General features: G+C 36.4%; 1 protein-coding gene and 1 long non-coding RNA gene across 4 annotated transcripts in view; one reads left to right on the plus strand and one right to left on the minus strand.

Moving 5' to 3' along the window:
* The window catches only part of LOC121492995, a 47602-nt gene extending 47096 nt beyond the window's left edge, over positions 1 to 506 (plus strand). Inside the window, exon 3 of the long non-coding RNA XR_005988360.1 lies at positions 34 to 506. This is a non-coding gene — a long non-coding RNA (uncharacterized LOC121492995). The remainder of the gene's footprint in view (positions 1 to 33) is intronic.
* Positions 1 to 17553, minus strand: part of RAD51B (RAD51 paralog B) — a 735346-nt gene that overhangs the window by 494117 nt on the left and 223676 nt on the right. The window lies entirely within an intron of this gene.

Here is a 17553-nt window from a genome sequence, read left to right on the forward strand (position 1 = left end):
CTTGTGCTTTTTCCATTGCATCTTTTCTTCCAGCTCTCATGGAAACAAGCACTGCCACAACCTCTTGATGAGCCAGCAGAGCCCAGTCATCTGGCAGCCATGACTGGTCTCTGGCATCTGAGAAGAACATCAACGAAAGAAAATGAGAGGATAAAAAAAGAAGTGAACACAGACCATTCATTTCTTGCCCTCTTAAATTCTGCAGTTCCACTTGCCTGACTCTAAATTAATTTTGTCTTGAATGCTGTAGAAACTAATGTTAAAGCTCTATGCAGTTTTCAGACCTCTTTGCTATATGTCTAGTACAGGGCTCAGTAATGTTACTGCTGGCTTGAGTGCTTCATAAAGCTTATGACTCACTGACGTAATATTTTAAATAAGGATATATTTCTCATCGAAAATGACATTATGTGGGAAAATTTAACTCTGTCACCTGTTTGTCACGAGAGTTTGAGACAGTTACATATTCTCTTTCAACCATACCTTTATCTGATTATTAAAATGAAAGTAAGAAAACCTGTCTTTATTAACTGGGAGGTCTACTGATTATTCAAAATGAGCAAAAACTATTCACAAACTAAGTGACATCAGGATGTTAGTTCACTGTTTTACTTTAGGAAACACTCTTATAAGGCTTCAGAGAAAAGAGACGTCACACTTATGTGATACTCTGAGTTCTCTGCTAGTTATTTCAATGACCTTATGTAAACGCATTTGGTGTTCCCTATCAAAGCAAGATGTTAGCCTCTCAAATAAGATATATATACACACATATATACGTATGAGAAAAGTATCCTTACATGAAAGACAATATAGTGTAGTAGTTAAAAGCACAGATTGGAACTAAATTCTTCTACATATAAACTATGTGCTCTTAAGTAAATAAGTTACTTAACCTCCTTGCTTTTCAAGATAATATTATTGCTTCACATGGTTTTTAGAAGAATTACATGAGTTAGAACTCATAAAGTGCTTAGATTAGTGCCTAGAATGTAGGAAGCTTTAACATTATGGATGTTTGTGAACACTGTCAATCCAGGGACATTACCAAACCATAGTTCTTCACACCAAATTTTCATTGGCAGGCTTTTAGGCCAATTTTAGGCCAGGTTTAAATTTTTACCCTAAACCACATTGGACAAGTTTTGTATAAAAATTCTCACAATGCCCAGTGACTAGAATGAGTACAAAATAGGCACCTAATAAATATTTGTTGAATGAATGAATGGAAGATCCCCCCCACACCCACACACATATACCCTTTTCCTCCCCCCATACCCCAATCCATCCAGAGCCATAGCTGAGAAGAGCAGGCTATCCTACTTGAGGGACAGCTTTTCCTAGTTTGCCCACTGAGGTTATTGCCCTTTGGAGTCTCAGCTATAAGCAGGAAGCTCCCATTTACTCTTCTCCTGATCAGAACTAGCTTTGTCTCCTATCCTCTCAACTCTGAGTGTGTCAAGTGTCCATCAGAACCCAGACTCTACTTCACCAAAGATTGGCAGCTGCTCTCAGGGGAAAATCCTTCCAAATTTTCTTCTTCTGAGAAATGTTATTTTTTCAGCTATTTCTGGCCAACATTTACTTTTCTTTGTCTCTAGATGAACCTGCTTTAAAAAGACAAATTTTACACTTTAACCAGAATTCTTAGGTATAATGTACTCACCCACCATATTGCTAGATGTAGAATTCTCTACACTCATTTCTTTAAAATGGAAAGAATGGGTTATAAGAAAGTTAAGGTCTCTGAGGTTTGACATTACATCTTTACTCCTTGGAAGTTAGAGTTCTTTATTTTGTGTGTTCCTGATTAGAACACATTTATTATTACCTCATACATGAATAACACTAGCTATAGCCTATTGAATACTACAATGCACCATGCATTTTACATATATTATCCCTAATCATTACAGTAACTTTGCAAGAATTTATTAGCCTTATTTTAAAAGTGAAGAAACTGAAAGCCAGAGCATTTATGAAGCTTTTCTAATGATTCAAGGCAGTAAGAAGTTGTAGCAGATATATATTACGGCACCTGCCTACCCACATTCCTCTAAGGGATGTTATTTTACCTTGTTGAGGGGTAGCAGCCATGGTTTATACCATATACCCCCATATCCCTGCCAACAAAATGAAAGGTACTATATTGACCAAGAATTTGTTATATGTTGGGTCAATGCCCTCTGACCAACCTAAATGTTGATGTGGGCCAATCAGGTTCTCTCTTTTTCATATGAACTTTGCCAGTGGTGGGTTATCTCTAACAGTCAAAATTTCCTTTAAACATTTAAGTGTTGGGAAAAACAAAAAGTTGAGAAGTTCTAAGTGGTCAGTCTTGAAACAAGTGACAAAGGACTATATTTTTTCACCATTATTTAAATAAGAAAAATAGCCTAATTGGAAGTGCTGTACGTAAGAAACAATATAATAACTTCTCCTATAAAATTATTCTACTTCTTTATTAAATCTCAAGTATTTATGAGACCAGAGGAAACAGGAAAAAGGCCCACTGTTTGTTTAAAATGTCCCTGCGTGGTATCAGTTAACTTTAAAGCACTTGAACAATTTGACACAGTCACTGATTATACTAGGAGGAGCTCAAGTCAGTAATGTGTTCATTCCCTTTTAATCATACAAATTTATTCATTTATTCAACAACTATATTTGGTGAGTACCTACTGTGCTCTCAGAATTGTGCTAGGGGCTAGGAAATAACAGTGGTGAACAAAAAAGACTTGGTTCTTTACTTCATAGTATTTATATTCTAGCAGGAAAAAGACATCAAACAAATAGTTGCATAAATAATTACTTGCTGTAGCAAAAAAAATGCTATGAAAAGGGAAATAAGATATCTAGTAGAAGGACCAGAGAATGAGAAACTAGCACAGAAATGTATTACATACAGATAAATCTCACTCATTATAGGTACAAAATTTTAAATAAAATATTAGCAAATAATCCATCTTGCAGCACCTTGAAAGAATAATCACCATGACAAATGGAGTTCATATAGGAATATAAGGATAGCTCAGTATTAAGAAATCTGTTAATATAATTTACCATATTAAAACATCATAGAGATAAATCATATTGTCACCTCTATATATGATAAAAGGCATTTTATAAAATTCACCAAATTCTTGATTAAAATAAGAATATATATTTTTATTGACTGCTTACTACATTCCAGGTACTTTTTGAAGCACTTTATGAGTTTTAACTCATCTAATACTTTCAGAAACCCTATGAGGCAATAATATTATGGCCAAATCATACAAGGCCTAATAGGCCTTACTGAAGATTTTGGATGCTATCATAAGAACAAGGAGAAGTTGCTGAAAGGGTCAAGCAGAAGCATGATGTAATCAGATTTGTATTTTATGAAAGATCACTCTGCCTACAACATGCAGATACAAGAGCAGATATGGGGCAACCAATGAAGAAACTATAAGAGTAGTCCCAGTGATTAACAGAAACATCAGGTCTCCCAAGTTACAAACTTGGGAAATTGTTAAAAATTAAACGTGGGGAGAGCTACTAAGAATTACTGAATAGAAAGATATTGCATGTACAGAGGTATTTGGGGTGAGTCAGAAGGGGGAAGAAAGTCAGAACTAGAGAGACCAGCTAGGAAATGACTAATAGATAAGGAATGAGGCTGAACTAAGGTGATGGCAGAAAAAGTGGAAGGAAGATAGGGATACAAGAGACTCTGAGCACCAGGACAAAACTCCCAGAGCTTCATTTAGATCTGTACCATGGTTATGGATAGTTGTGTTGTTTTCATGCACTATGAGCTCCTTTATGACCAAGCATATCACACTCTTCACATTATTGCAGCAATCAGTACAAATTTGGCACATGGTAGGCTCACAACTGGTCAAATAAAGGAAAAAATGAACAAGATACAGAATAGCTAGAATCGAAAAGACAAGAAATAACAAATTTGGCAGGGATGCAGAGAAAAAAGTACCCTCATGCACTATTGGTAGGAATGTAAATTGTGCATCCACTATGGAAAACAGTGTGGAAGTTCTTCAAAAAATTAAAAATAGGAATATCATATGATCCAGTAATTCCACTACTGAGTATTTACCCAAGGAAAACAAAAAGACTAATTCAAAAAGATATATATGAAAGATATGCACCTCCATATATAAAAGATCTATATTGTAGCATTATTTACAATAGCCAAGATACAAAAGCAGCTCAAGTGTCGATCAATAGATAAATGGATAAAGAAGATGTGGTGTATATATACAATGGAATATTACTCAGCCATAAAAAAGAATGAGATCTGGCCATTTGTAATAACATGGGTGAAACTAAAGGGTAAAATGCTAAGGGAAATAAGTCAGAAAAAAGACAAATACCTTATGATTTCACTTACATGTGGAATCTTAATAAAAAAAATCAAAAAACAAATGAACAAACAGACTCTTAAACGCGGAGAGCTGGTAGTTGCCAGAGGGGAAGGCAGGGAAGGAGGGGGTAGCATGGGCAAATAGATAAAATAAATTAAAAGGTACAAACTCCCAGTTATCAAATAAATAAGTCATAGAAATAAAAAGTACAGCATAGGGAATATAGTCAGCAATATTCTAATAATGTTTAATGACAGGTGGTGACTACACATCTTCTGCATTGAGTAATGTATGGAATTGTCAAATCATTATGTTGTATACCTAAAACTAATACAACACTGTATGTTAATTATACTTCAAAATTCAAATACAAAAAAAACCCCTCAAATATAAAGACAAGTAATTTGAACAAATTGTTCTGTCAACTATTCCACTGTATTGCAGACTATAAAATAAAATCATGGGGGAAAAAAGAATGTGCAAGACAGTGACAGTGACAGAGAAATTTTTGGAATCACAATCAGAGTCTATGGCTCTTTTTTTTTTTTTTTGCAAGGGTTGGGAGGGAGGTGGTACTTTCCTTTAAATGTTCTTGTGGAACTGTCACAGATTAGGAGAGACCAAGGACAGACACACAACAACAAAATGAAGTACTGTGGGATCCTGGGTTGGATCTTGAAGCAGAAAAAGAATATTAATGGGGAAAACTGGAGAAATTTAAATAATGTACATAAATTAACAAATAGTACTTTATTGATGTTACTTTCTGGATTTTGATAACCATACTGTGCTTAAGTTAGATGCTGGGTGAAGGATATACAGGAACTCTGTACTATTTTTATAACTTTTCTGTAAGTCTAAATTATTTCAAAATAAAAAGTTAAAAAAATAAATACATTTGCTAAAGGCAGATCTTTATTTTTTAAAGTATAGAACTAACAGACAACAGAAAAGAAAAGAAAAATTAGTGCAGAACAAAGGCTGGTGAAAAGGTCAGTAATCTATCTGGGTAATACTTCCCCTTTCTTTGCAAGAGGAAGGATTGATTAAAAAAACATGGTATGACTTTAAATAAATATGAGACTGTTTTCCTTTACAGTGCATAAATGGCTTCTAAAGGCAATTCAAAAGGATGAGTTCTAAAAATATTTTTTGCAATGACAGCATTGTTGGATTCCTGTAAAGAATGGCTACACTGAAGAATAGCAGTCATTTAAACAGTGTATCTTATGGTATATTTATTTTCAAAAAATCATTATTCATTCCCTTCTGGTCATACCTCAGAGCGTTCAAGCAATTTCTGGGCACTCAGTAAGTAAAAGTTAATTGAATGCAATAATTTATCGTGTCTCCTTCTGCTTTCTAATGTAGGCGCCCAAGTCAGTTTTTAGACTACTCTTCTGTTATGGAAGGTCTTGTTTTACCTTTTTGAGCTTGTGAGCAAATTTATTACTTTTAAGCAGAAATTTGCTATTCTTTGCAGGGGGGTGGGGAGGGGTGGAAAGTACAAAGAGAAACAGAGTGACAGAGAGAGAGAAGCCACAGGCAGTGTGTGGTCAAAAAGGTCAGTTCTCCCCGGTAATACCTTTGTTGGTTTCACAATGTACTCTCTCTAGATCAACACGGACCATCCATCCACTGGACATAATTCACCAATTGTTGGTCATGACATCTACACCATTGTATGGAGAGTTTATAACTCGGGACTTAATCCATGAGCTAATAAGCTCAGATATTCATTGATCAGAATTTGTGTTGGAAGATTTTTCATACACATAACCAAAAAATAAAAGAAACTAATATATAAAACTATATAAATATTCATAAACAACTATCCAAATAGGCACTCTACCCATGTCTATAACAAAACAGAAGCATTTTATCTCATTTCCCTAATGAAGCAATGTAGTATAGGATATAGGCCCACAATTTAGAACCTATGTCCTAATTTTTGCCACTCTTCTTTTTGTCACTTAATTTGCCCACATTTTGCCCCTCCTGCTTATAAAACACATGTAATAACATTGTTACCTTCCAGGGGACTTATGTAAATTAATGAATATGGCTATAAAACATTTTGCAAACATGAAGTGTTACATAATTACTAATTCCTTGACTGTGCTCATTATATTACCCACTTTGAACCTTAATATTTGCTTATAACTCAACACTTCAGATTTCCCCAAGGAAGAAATTCCAACTTTACTTGCTTGTGGCCTTATAGACATTTCTTTATATAAGCAAAGTCACAATTCAATAGGACGCAGAACCATGAACAAACACTACTAACTGAAAACCAGGCACTATTCACAGATGCTCTCAGCCTGTGAATGTATAAAATGCACTCTAGTCATAGTTAGGCACATTCATTCAACATTTCCAGTTGGGGATTGTAACAGAAATGTAATGACTTACAGAGTTAGTTAGATAGTAAAAATTAGAAGTTCACATTATAATCTAGTGACTCTCAAATTCTTTGCTTAAACAGAAGACCATATTTTCTCACTATTCAAAGGGCAGAATCCTATTTGGGTAAAAGAAAATTTTATATCTGAAAAATATTTGAATAATTTAGCCTATTGCTCTAGCTTTACATGTTTTGTCAATGAGTCACTTTAAATTACTGCTACTCATGCTCTATTTTAGCCCATCTGAAATGGTCACCAACTTGAAAACACAGTGTCATGCTAAAAATTACTAAGATAATTAAATAAGACAGTACATGAAATATTCTGCCACAGTATCTGTTATACAAGGTAAGCACTCAATAAATAGTACTTACAAAAATATGACATATAAGTAATAATTAACTCTGACAAATCAGTTGTTGTCTAGTGAAAATTATATTATGGAAGACTTAGGGAAATACCAATATTTTTACTTGTACATTAAACCCATGACAAAGAAACACAGGTTGATAAATATTTAGTCTATATTTCGATAATAAAATAAAATAAAAAACTCAACACAAAATGAAAAATGGTAGCTCTACTTGTGGTGAGCTACACTTGTGGTGAATCACTATGTTGCACACCTGAAATTAATATAACATCGTACATCAACTATGCTCAAAAAAAACCTTTTTTTAAAACTTCATCACAATGAGAGTAACAAGATTAGGGAAAAATATTCTTGATAAAACAATTTTTATATGCCAATATATCATAAAATGTAACACAGAAACCATCGTATATTACTGCACAAATTTAATGGCAAAGTGCTGTGTAGAGCCCTCAAAAGCTTCTATTAAAAGACTGACTATCACAGCATAGGTAAGTAAGTAACTGTCATTTAATTGTATTACACTCAGATTGAATAATGGAAGGATGAATATTATGGTAAACAGTATGCAATCTATATAAATGAGTCAGTGTGAAACAAATGTTTTGTTTTCTAATATTACAACTTGGAACAGGTTCTGTTATTAACAGAGAATAGTCCAACTCCACCTTAATAGTTATAGATATAAAACAAAAAAAATATGATTTAGTGCAAAGGATGTTGTTCAATGAGGCTGAAGGGTTTGCTATGATTCAGGACTGGACACCTGTCACTAATAATCACAAATACATAGGATAAATTAGTAAAACAACCAGAAGTGCCACAACTCCTATGGCATCAGCAAGTTCACACAAGAGAAAAACTATACATGTACTGAATGTGGAAAAGTGCACGAAAAGATTAAGACTGCTTGAATACCAGAAAATTCATGCTGGAGAGAAACTATGTCTGTACTGAATGTTGGCAGGACTTCAGACAGAAGTCAGAGTTGATTACTCAATCAGAAGATTTGTACTGCAGAGAAACCTCATGGAAATAGTATCTGTGGGAAATCTTTTGCTAGGAAAATCACATCTTCAAGTGCACCAGTTAATTTATACAGCAGGAAAACCTCTATATGAACTAATTATGGGAAGGCCTTCACTAACAGGCCAAATGTGCAGAAACCTTTAAATGGTCATATTCAGTATAGTGACTCTGCTAAGAGTTCCATCCAGTCACCCTGATAGCCAGATATTGAGCCTAGTATGCATCAGAACATTCATCCATAAGAGAAAAAGCATTTGTTGTTAGAAAGTGATAAAGCTTTCTCACAGGAACCTAAGTTACAGGGGATCCCTGGGTGGCGCAGCGGTTTGGCGCCTGCCTTTGGCCCAGGGCGCGATCCTGGAGACCCGGGATCGAATCCCACGTCGGGCTCCCGGTGCATGGAGCCTGCTTCTCCCTCTGCTTCTCCCTCTGCCTGTGTCTCTGCCTCTCTCTCTCTCTCGCTCTCTGTGTGACTATCATAAATAAATTTAAAAATATATTTAAAAAAAAAAAAAAAAAAAAAAAAAGGAACCTAAGTTACAAATAAAATCTAAGTTAGAAAAGAAAGTTAAAAGTAGCTAATGCAGAGGTGCCTGGGTGGCTCAGTCTGTTAAGCAACTGACTCTTAGTTTCTGCTCAGATCAGGATCTCAGGGTGCTGAGATCAAGCCCTGCTTTGGGCTCTGGGCTTAGTGTGGAGTCTGCTTAGGAGTCTCTCTCCTTCTCCCTCTGCTCTCTACCCCTCCCCCTTTCTCTCTAATAAATCTGTTTAAAAAAAAAAAAAACTCTCCCCCTTCCTGTTCCCACCCCATTCTCTCACATGTGTGCTTTCTTTCTAAAATAAATAAAATATATTTTTAAAAAGGTAGTGAATGCACATTCTACTGAAATTTTAAAACATCAGTAAACCAACTGACTACACTTTAAACATAAGTATGCTATCCTACCCAATAGAATCTATAAAATATTTTCAGGCAAAAATTAGACATCATGGGTCAATAATTATTTTTTTTTGTTATAAATCTATTTTATTTTTTTTAATTTTTATTTATTTATGATAGTCACACAGAGAGAGAGAGAGAGAGAGAGAGAGAGAGGCAGAGACACAGGCAGAGGGAGAAGCAGGCTCCATGCACCGGGAGCCTGACGTGGGATTCGATCCCGGGTCTCCAGGATCACGCCCCGGGCCAAAGGCAGGCGCTAAACCGCTGCGCCACCCAGGGATCCCTGGGTCAATAATTATATGAGAGTTTAGAGAACTTTAAGACAACCAAATTTAAAAGCGTATCTTTGCAATTTAGGGGAAATAATACCCAATTATATTAGGTAAATATTCTTTCTGTGTAGGGAATTTATTGAATTTGTAAAGAGGAAAACGGTGATGACATGCCTACTAAACATGAACTATATTCTTAATACCTTTTTACTGAAGTCTTACTTCCTGAGTGTTAATTGAACTGGCTTCAAAAGCATCTGGCAGGTATTGCTTTGGATGACCAAAGAGGACCATCTCCTGGAGTGGGGGAGCCTGGGGAGCTGCCACCACTTTTCCCTCTGAATACAGCTCAGTAGAACCAGCCAGGACACAGCTGCAGCCCAGCTGTTGGCTTTGTTTTCCTATGGCTGCACTAAAATCAATCACCCCAGCTTCATCACATGATAATTAAATCTGAATTACTATAGCTAAGACTCACAAAATTAAAAATTAAAAATTGCCAAGAATTCAGAAAGACTATCTAAAGAAAGAAATACATTTGTGACAGTGTCATTATGTACCCCTATGTATATTTTGTTATCTCATCTGAGATCAGGTAGACAAAAGGGCTGATCGCATTTTGTAGAGAAGATAAATATTACATTGGCCAAATGAAGAAGGAGAGAAATATATTAAGGCACACTTTTGACATAAATGCCATTAACAGAGTAATCATCATATCAACACTCAGAAAAACACTTTTCCTCAATACAGCTCACCAGACCATAAGTTCTCAAGAGCAGGGAATATAGACTACCAATTTTTCTAACATCAGCCCAAGCACAGTGCCTAACACGTAACAGGTACTCAATAAATGTGTTCTGAATGAATGAGAAAGGAAGCTGGTAAGATAAACTACACAAAAATCTCCTTTAACTAGATAACAATGGGATGGTCTGATGATTTTATTCATTATGTGATGCAGAGAAAATTAGAGGTAGAATATTCCTAATTTCCACAGACTGTCCCTTCTGGCCATGACTCTCACAGAATGAGTGCTCAACAACTTCCTGATTATAAAGAAGAATATTATTGGTATCTACTCTGGATCATAACCAGGAGAAAAAGGAGAAAAGCATTCACAGTTAATCAAAAGAACTTCTAGGACTAGGAAGCAAATATTCTCACCAACAAATATCTCCAGTAGGTTCAGGGTTACCTTTAATAGTGATATGTGCTTCAATAAATGTCTTTTTAAGGATAGCAAATCCTGCAGGGTGCCTCTGACCTGGTGCCTGCCCCACTTACTTTGCTGGAGTTGTACTGAGTGTAGGAGTTGTAACATAATTCTGGAAGGCCAGAAACTCATTTATATAAATTATATGTAAATTATACCAGAGAAGTGGGGAAAATAATCAAGACATACTTATTTTGCTAGCACTTTTCTCTTGGTCAGAGAAAATGCTGGGTCTATCTTAGGGGAGCATTGACACTTTAACCTTTCATTATTATTCCCAAATGTGGCTTTATAAATGGGGAACTATGGGATACCCAGGACGTTCCTGTGATTCAGTTTGAAAATGTGTCCTTGTGGATGGCTGGAGAGACTGGAGATGATGCCATGTGCTTGGCTCTTGGAGACATGGACACAGATACTTCAGGAGTGGTAATAGGGTCTACCCTGTGATAAGATAGGTAGACAGGAAAGGTGGGCTAAAGAGGGCACACTGAATCACAGGGCACACTTAATCTCAACCAAGGGAAAGGACGTGGACCTGTGTTCTATATCAGAGAAAAGAAAGAAGTTACTGAGAAGATAGCAAGCGAGATCTCAGAGGAAGGTAGTTGAGATTGGGCCTAAGTGAATTACGAAAGACCACTGTTAAGTGAGGTTGAAAAATGCAAAAATTCAATGGAAGGAGAGGTGCCAGAACCTAAGACTTTATGAACACAACATTATCTAAGATTCCTAACTTTGAAAGCTAACTGAATCTCCTGTATGAGGTTATGCTGTGGTTAGGTTACATTTCAAAGAGTGAAACCCCCAAAGGCTTAGAAAAAAATTCCTTGAGGCAGTTGCATGTGCAGCGTTGTATCTGCCGCTGGAGCCCGGGAGAGATCCTACTATGCACTTACAGGAAGGTTAAGGATAGCAGAGTGAAGCTAGCTTTTCAGCAGTAGCAAGGCTTGAGGGCAACCTATAATATGAAAACACATGCCCAAACAATGAGCAATGGGGTCTGGGGGAGGAGGCTGGAGGAGGATCACACAGGTAACGTAACTTGAGCACCTGGAAGGTACACGGTACAGGCACAAATCAAAGGCTCAGTAACATCATCACACTTATCACCACAGGTCAGTCTGTTGTGGGATATAACTGCTGCCTTCTTTCTAGCAGCCATCTCAGAAGAGCCTTGCAGCACCTCTGGCAACCTGCCCGAGGTGGTCCTCCCCTTTGTATATTGGCAGGAACTGAGGTACTGGGGTAAAGGAAGTGGTTTGGGGAACATGACTGGATTTGCAGTTTAACCTAAACCAAAGTACTTCAAATAGCATTGTAGTGGGGTTGTACTGTATTTACTTCTCAGAAAAGAATGAACTGCTGCACATTTGATATGGGAAGAGGAGCCTTGAAAGCAGACACCTACACAGCAAGAGCAAATAACAATTTAAGATGGATGAACTAAAAAGACATGCAATAGCACAACCACATGAGAGCTTTTGCTTATGTAAATTTGCTTGCTTTTTTAAACCACTGATATCCTGTTTCTGAAAACTTATTCCTAGTCCCATTCTCCTCTAATAGAACCCAATCAGTTTCTGACAGCTCTTTCCCAAACAGCTGTCTTTCATTTAATTTCATTTAGTGTGCAAACCGTTTCAAGTTGCATGCACAAGCACACTGTGAAGAATTCATTTTCTCTAGTTTCCTGGCGACGATAAAAGAATTTAATAATAAAAAAAAAGTTGAACTTTGGCCTGAAATGTTGCTGTCCTGCTGAAATGGTGAATTATACAAGTGGAAGTGATCCAAAGGTTATTTGGTCCACCCCCTACCATGCAAAAAGAGCCTAAACAGATCCTTTTGTGTAATTATTTTACTTGTCCTTTTAAAATCTTGTAAGAAAAATTCTACATTCTCACTAAATAAATTTGGTCCAGACCTTGATAATTTGAAGAATGAACTTCCCTAGGGATAAATGCAAGGGGTGTGTGTGTGTGTGTGTGTGGAAGGATATAGGACTCACAAACTGGAACGAGTTAGGATATAGAATTAACAATACAAGTATGATCCTAGAGTACTTTTACAGGGAAATAACAGGGGAAGATTTGTGTTAAAAAAGCTGAGTTCTTGAAAAAGAGAGACACATCAGGGCACAATAATTTAGGGCATAGACTTTAGAGTTTCATACACATGATTCAAATTCTACCAATGCTGCTCTAAGACATGGTTCTCTTGTCTCCAAAACAGGGGTTAACCACAACATTTATTGAACTCTTACTACATTTTGGGCAATATTCTAAATGCTTTATGTATTAATTTACAGAAAAATGCTAATATAGTGTTGTATAGATTAAATAAAACAATATAACATGCTTGGTACAATTCTTGTGTTCAGTAAGTGGGAATAATCATTATTCCAACTTTTGCTCATGAAAATCTAAACTGACCATCAATAAAGAGTTTGGCACCCAAAGACCTTAAAAAAGAACTAAAACAAGTGACACCACTTTGCTCCCTGCCCTCCTTTTCCTCTATGCCCCATAGGAAACAAACCTGAGACAGGCATGAGAAAGGAAGGAAATTCAGTTTTGTACTTTTGCCTAAGTCATAACAGTAAGAAGGGATTATGGATAGTGTGAGGACCTTCCTATTTTTTTCTGGCCCAGTTAGGAATCTCCTCATCCTCCACCTCATCCTTCACTGCAAGCATGCTCCTTGTAACATTCTGAGTTTCGAGTCCACCAGGATCTCGAATGCCACACGGTGCTTCAGAGAACCCGCTTGTAATCCCTTGTACGGCTTGGCCCCTATCTTAAACTTCCACCTATCACAGAAGACATGCTAAGCTTTACTTTCCCAGTTTCTCCTTGGAAATGGCAAACATCTCATTATGAACTTCAGCAGAATCAGGGAATCTATTAATAGGACTTCAGTCTCGGCATCTCTCCAGGTAATAAAACTCAGACTTCTCTGTTCAGTTCAAGCACAACTTGAACTCCAGGGAGATAGAACTCAAAGGTGACTATGAAGTCACTTGTCCAAGAGACTTTTCCATATTTGGGGGAGAAATATTGAGAGTAGAGAAGAATGACTTGCTTCAAATTGAGAGTGAATATAACATCTACCTAATAAATAGGAAAAAATAACTGAGAAAACTGAATTAACCTTGCTAAAGGAAATAATTTTACAAATTTTAAAACATAATTTCCTTGATAATGAAAACTGGTATACTTTGGTATGAGTTAACTCTTTAAGAGTTTTTTAAATTATTTAAATTGTTATTTTCTGCGGATGTTTTTAGCTAAAGCATTCTGTTAGAAGAAGAGAGAGGATGATAGCTCAAATTTCAATTTAACTCTAAGATACTATGATAATTCAAATGTTTCTCTAGCATAAAACTTTCTTTTTTTAGAAATTCAAGTGAACAAATGGTCATTATTTAACATACCCACTCCTGCTGCCTTTAAAAGCTGAAATATCTGGGATACCTGGGTGGTTCAGTGGTTGAGCATTTACCTTTGGCTCAGGGCATGATCCCAGGGTCCAGGGATTGAGTCCCACATCAGGCTCCCCATGGTGAGCCTGCTTTTCCCTCTGCCTGTGTGTCTCTGCCTCTCTCTCTCTGTCTCTCATGAATAAATAAATATGATCTTTTAAATAAATAAATAAAAGCTGAACAATCTATTCTACTTTAAACAAAATAGATCACCTGTTAATCTAGGTTCAAAACTGCATTAAAGAATGGAAGATAAATTTTAAAATAATATATTCCATCACCCTAGGGAGCTGTTGAAACCAACAACTATAAGGTTAGGCAGGGATTAAAAGAAGCTAAATTTAGAGCTTGTTATCACTTGAACTGGGCACAAAGACTAAGAGGCAAAGGGAAGGTTGCTGGTAAGTAGGACCAATGTAGCAAAGACTTGATTAAAATTAACAATTCAAATGTAGCTGGAACTGAAGCCATGTTAATAGAATTCTTTCCACGTATGCCAATACTTGGCAGGCAATGGCTACAGGGATACTTAACATTCAACTTGACAAGAGGCTAAAACATAACCTATTTTAAAAGAGAAGACCAGCAATGAAAGTGGTGATGCCACTGTCTTGTATTATCAAATACTGCCACCCACTCTTTTCTGTCCAGCCCATCCTGCCATCACTAGCAAGTACGCCTGAGCCAGACACCACATTCAGAACCATGTCTCCTTGCTGTCTCTATTCCAGGCCCCAAATAACTGGTTTCTTTATCCAATCACCCTGAATAAGAGGGAATATTGTCTAGCAACTACAGCAAAGGAGCACCAGGCACTCCCTAGGAAAATGCATTGGGAATATCAGTGGAAAGGAATTGTCTCCCAGCAACGAGTTTACCTTCTCGATCTTCCAAGCCCATTACTTCTCTCGGAAAACTTCACTTCCTATTATATAATGAATGCTTTGGGTAGGACACTCACACTTCTCACTAGCACCATGCCAGAACATTCAAGAAATAAAACCTACTTCAATTCCATGTTTACAAAAAAAGAGGATATGTATGAACTCATTCCATAAGCGGGTCTCACAGACACATTATAAAAGTCATATTCAACCTGCCTGCATTTTATCAAACCATAAATCATTTCTACTCTGACCCCCCAACATTCTTATGCTCTGGCCAGGGAGCATTTTAAGTGTGTGGCCATCAATTGCCATGAATAACAAAGAATGCAGGAAAGGCAGTTTCTAAATCAAATCCGTACTCTTGAAAATAAACATATTTCCAAATGATGTAATTGCAACAATATGCCAGTCTTGGTTTGAAAATTAATATAACATTAAAGTTTTTTTTTTTAAAGACCAAGAAGGAAGTATAAATAAAAATGACATCATATTACTCTATCAGTTTTTGCCTGTATGTAGTAAGACTAGCTGGTGGAAAGTAAGGCAGTAGACAGATGCATAAAAATAAAGAAGATTAAAGGTCCTCCTGGATAATTAAAGTCTAGATTACATTGTTACTCAAACTGAAATAACCCAAACACAGATAATCCAAAACCAAAGTAATAGATTTTTATTTTTATTTTATTTTTATTTTTTTTATTTTTATTTTTTTTTATGATAGTCACAGAGAGAGAGAGAGAGAGAGAGGCAGAGACACAGGCAGAGGGAGAAGCAGGCTCCATGCACCAGGAGCCCAACGTGGGATTCGATCCCCGGTCTCCAGGATCGCGCCCTGGGCCAAAGGCAGGCGCCAAACCGCTGCGCCACCCAGGGATCCCCAAAGTAATAGATTTTTAAATACATGTAACAGCTTTGTTGCGATATAACTCACTTACCATAAAATTTACCCCTTTAAGCAATTCAGTATTTTCTAGTACACTCACAGAGTTGTATAACCATCATCAGTACCCAAGTCCAGAAGATTTTTATTACACCCAAAAGAAACTTTGTACTCATTAGTTAGTCACTCCCCATTGTTTCACTCCAGACTCTGACAACCACTAATCTATTTTCTGTCTCTATGGATTAGACTATTCTGGACATTTCACACAAATGTAATCATAGGATATGTAGCTACTTGTGCCTATCTCACTTAACATGTTCATCTGTGTTACCAATCTATCGGTACTTCATTCTTTTTCATTGCCAAACACTACTCTGTCGTATGGATATACCTTATTTATTTATGCATTCATCAGTTGATAAACAACATCAGTTGATAAGATATTTGGGTTGTTTCCATTTTCTGGTTATTATGAATAAGGCTGCTATGACTTTTCATGTGCATGTTTCCGTGTAAACATGTTTTCAATTATCATGGGCATATACCCAGGTGCAGAACTGCTGGGTCATAGAGTAACTCTACATTTAACTTTTTGAGGAATGCCAAGCTGTTTTCCAAAGTGGTTACAATATCTTACATTCCCACTAGCAAGGTATGAGGGTTTCCATGTTCCTACACCTCACTAACACTTGATATTGTCTTTTTTATTATAACTGTCCTAGTGGTGTGAAGGGGTATTTCATCTTTGTTTTGATGTGTATTTCACAAACGACTGCTGAGTGTCTTTTCATGTGCTTACTGACCATCAGCATTTAGTCTTTGGAAAGATATCTATTCAAATCTTTCATCTGGGGGCAGCCCTGGTAGCTAAGCTGTTTAGCGCCGCCTTCAGCCCAGGTGTGATCTTGAAGACCTGGGATGGAGTCCCCTGTCGGGCTCCCTGCGTGGAGCCTGCTTCTCCCTCTGCAGGTGTCTCTGTCTCTGCCTCTCTCTCTATCTCTCATGAATAAATAAATAAAATATTTTTTTTAAATCTTTCATGTTTTTAATTGAGTTACTTATCTTTCTATCATTGTTTTTCAAGTGTTCTTTATGTTTTCTGGAAACTAGACTCATCAGATATAAGATATGCAATTATATTCCTCCATTCTGTAAACTGTCATTTTACTTTCTCGATGGCATATTCTGAAGCAAAAAAGTTTTATATTTTGATGAAGTTCAATTTATTTTTACTTTGGTTTGTGTGTGTGTGTGCTTTTAGTGTCATACCCAAGAAACTAGTGACGATTCCAAGGTTATGAAGATTTATACCTATGTTTTCTTCTAAGTCATATAGCTTTATAGCTTACATCTAGGTATCTGATCGATTTGATATATGGTATAAAATAGGAGTTGAATTTTATTCTTTTGCATGTGGCTATCCAGTTGCCTCAGAGCTATTTATTGAAGAAACTAACCTTTCCTCCATTTAATTGTCTTAGAATGTTTGTCAAAATTCAAATGACCATAAATGAAAGAATTTACTTCTGCATTTTCAATTTTAATTCACTTATCTATATTTCTATCCTACATCAGCACCCCACTAGCTGGATTACTGTGGCTTTATAGTAAGTTTGGAAATTAGAAAGTCTGAATCCTCAAACTTTGTTGTATTCTTTTTTTTTTTTTTTTTTTTTTACTTTGTTGCATTC

The sequence above is a fragment of the Vulpes lagopus genome, chromosome 6, assembly GCF_018345385.1.
Source record: "Vulpes lagopus strain Blue_001 chromosome 6, ASM1834538v1, whole genome shotgun sequence".
Taxonomy (NCBI): domain Eukaryota; kingdom Metazoa; phylum Chordata; class Mammalia; order Carnivora; family Canidae; genus Vulpes; species Vulpes lagopus.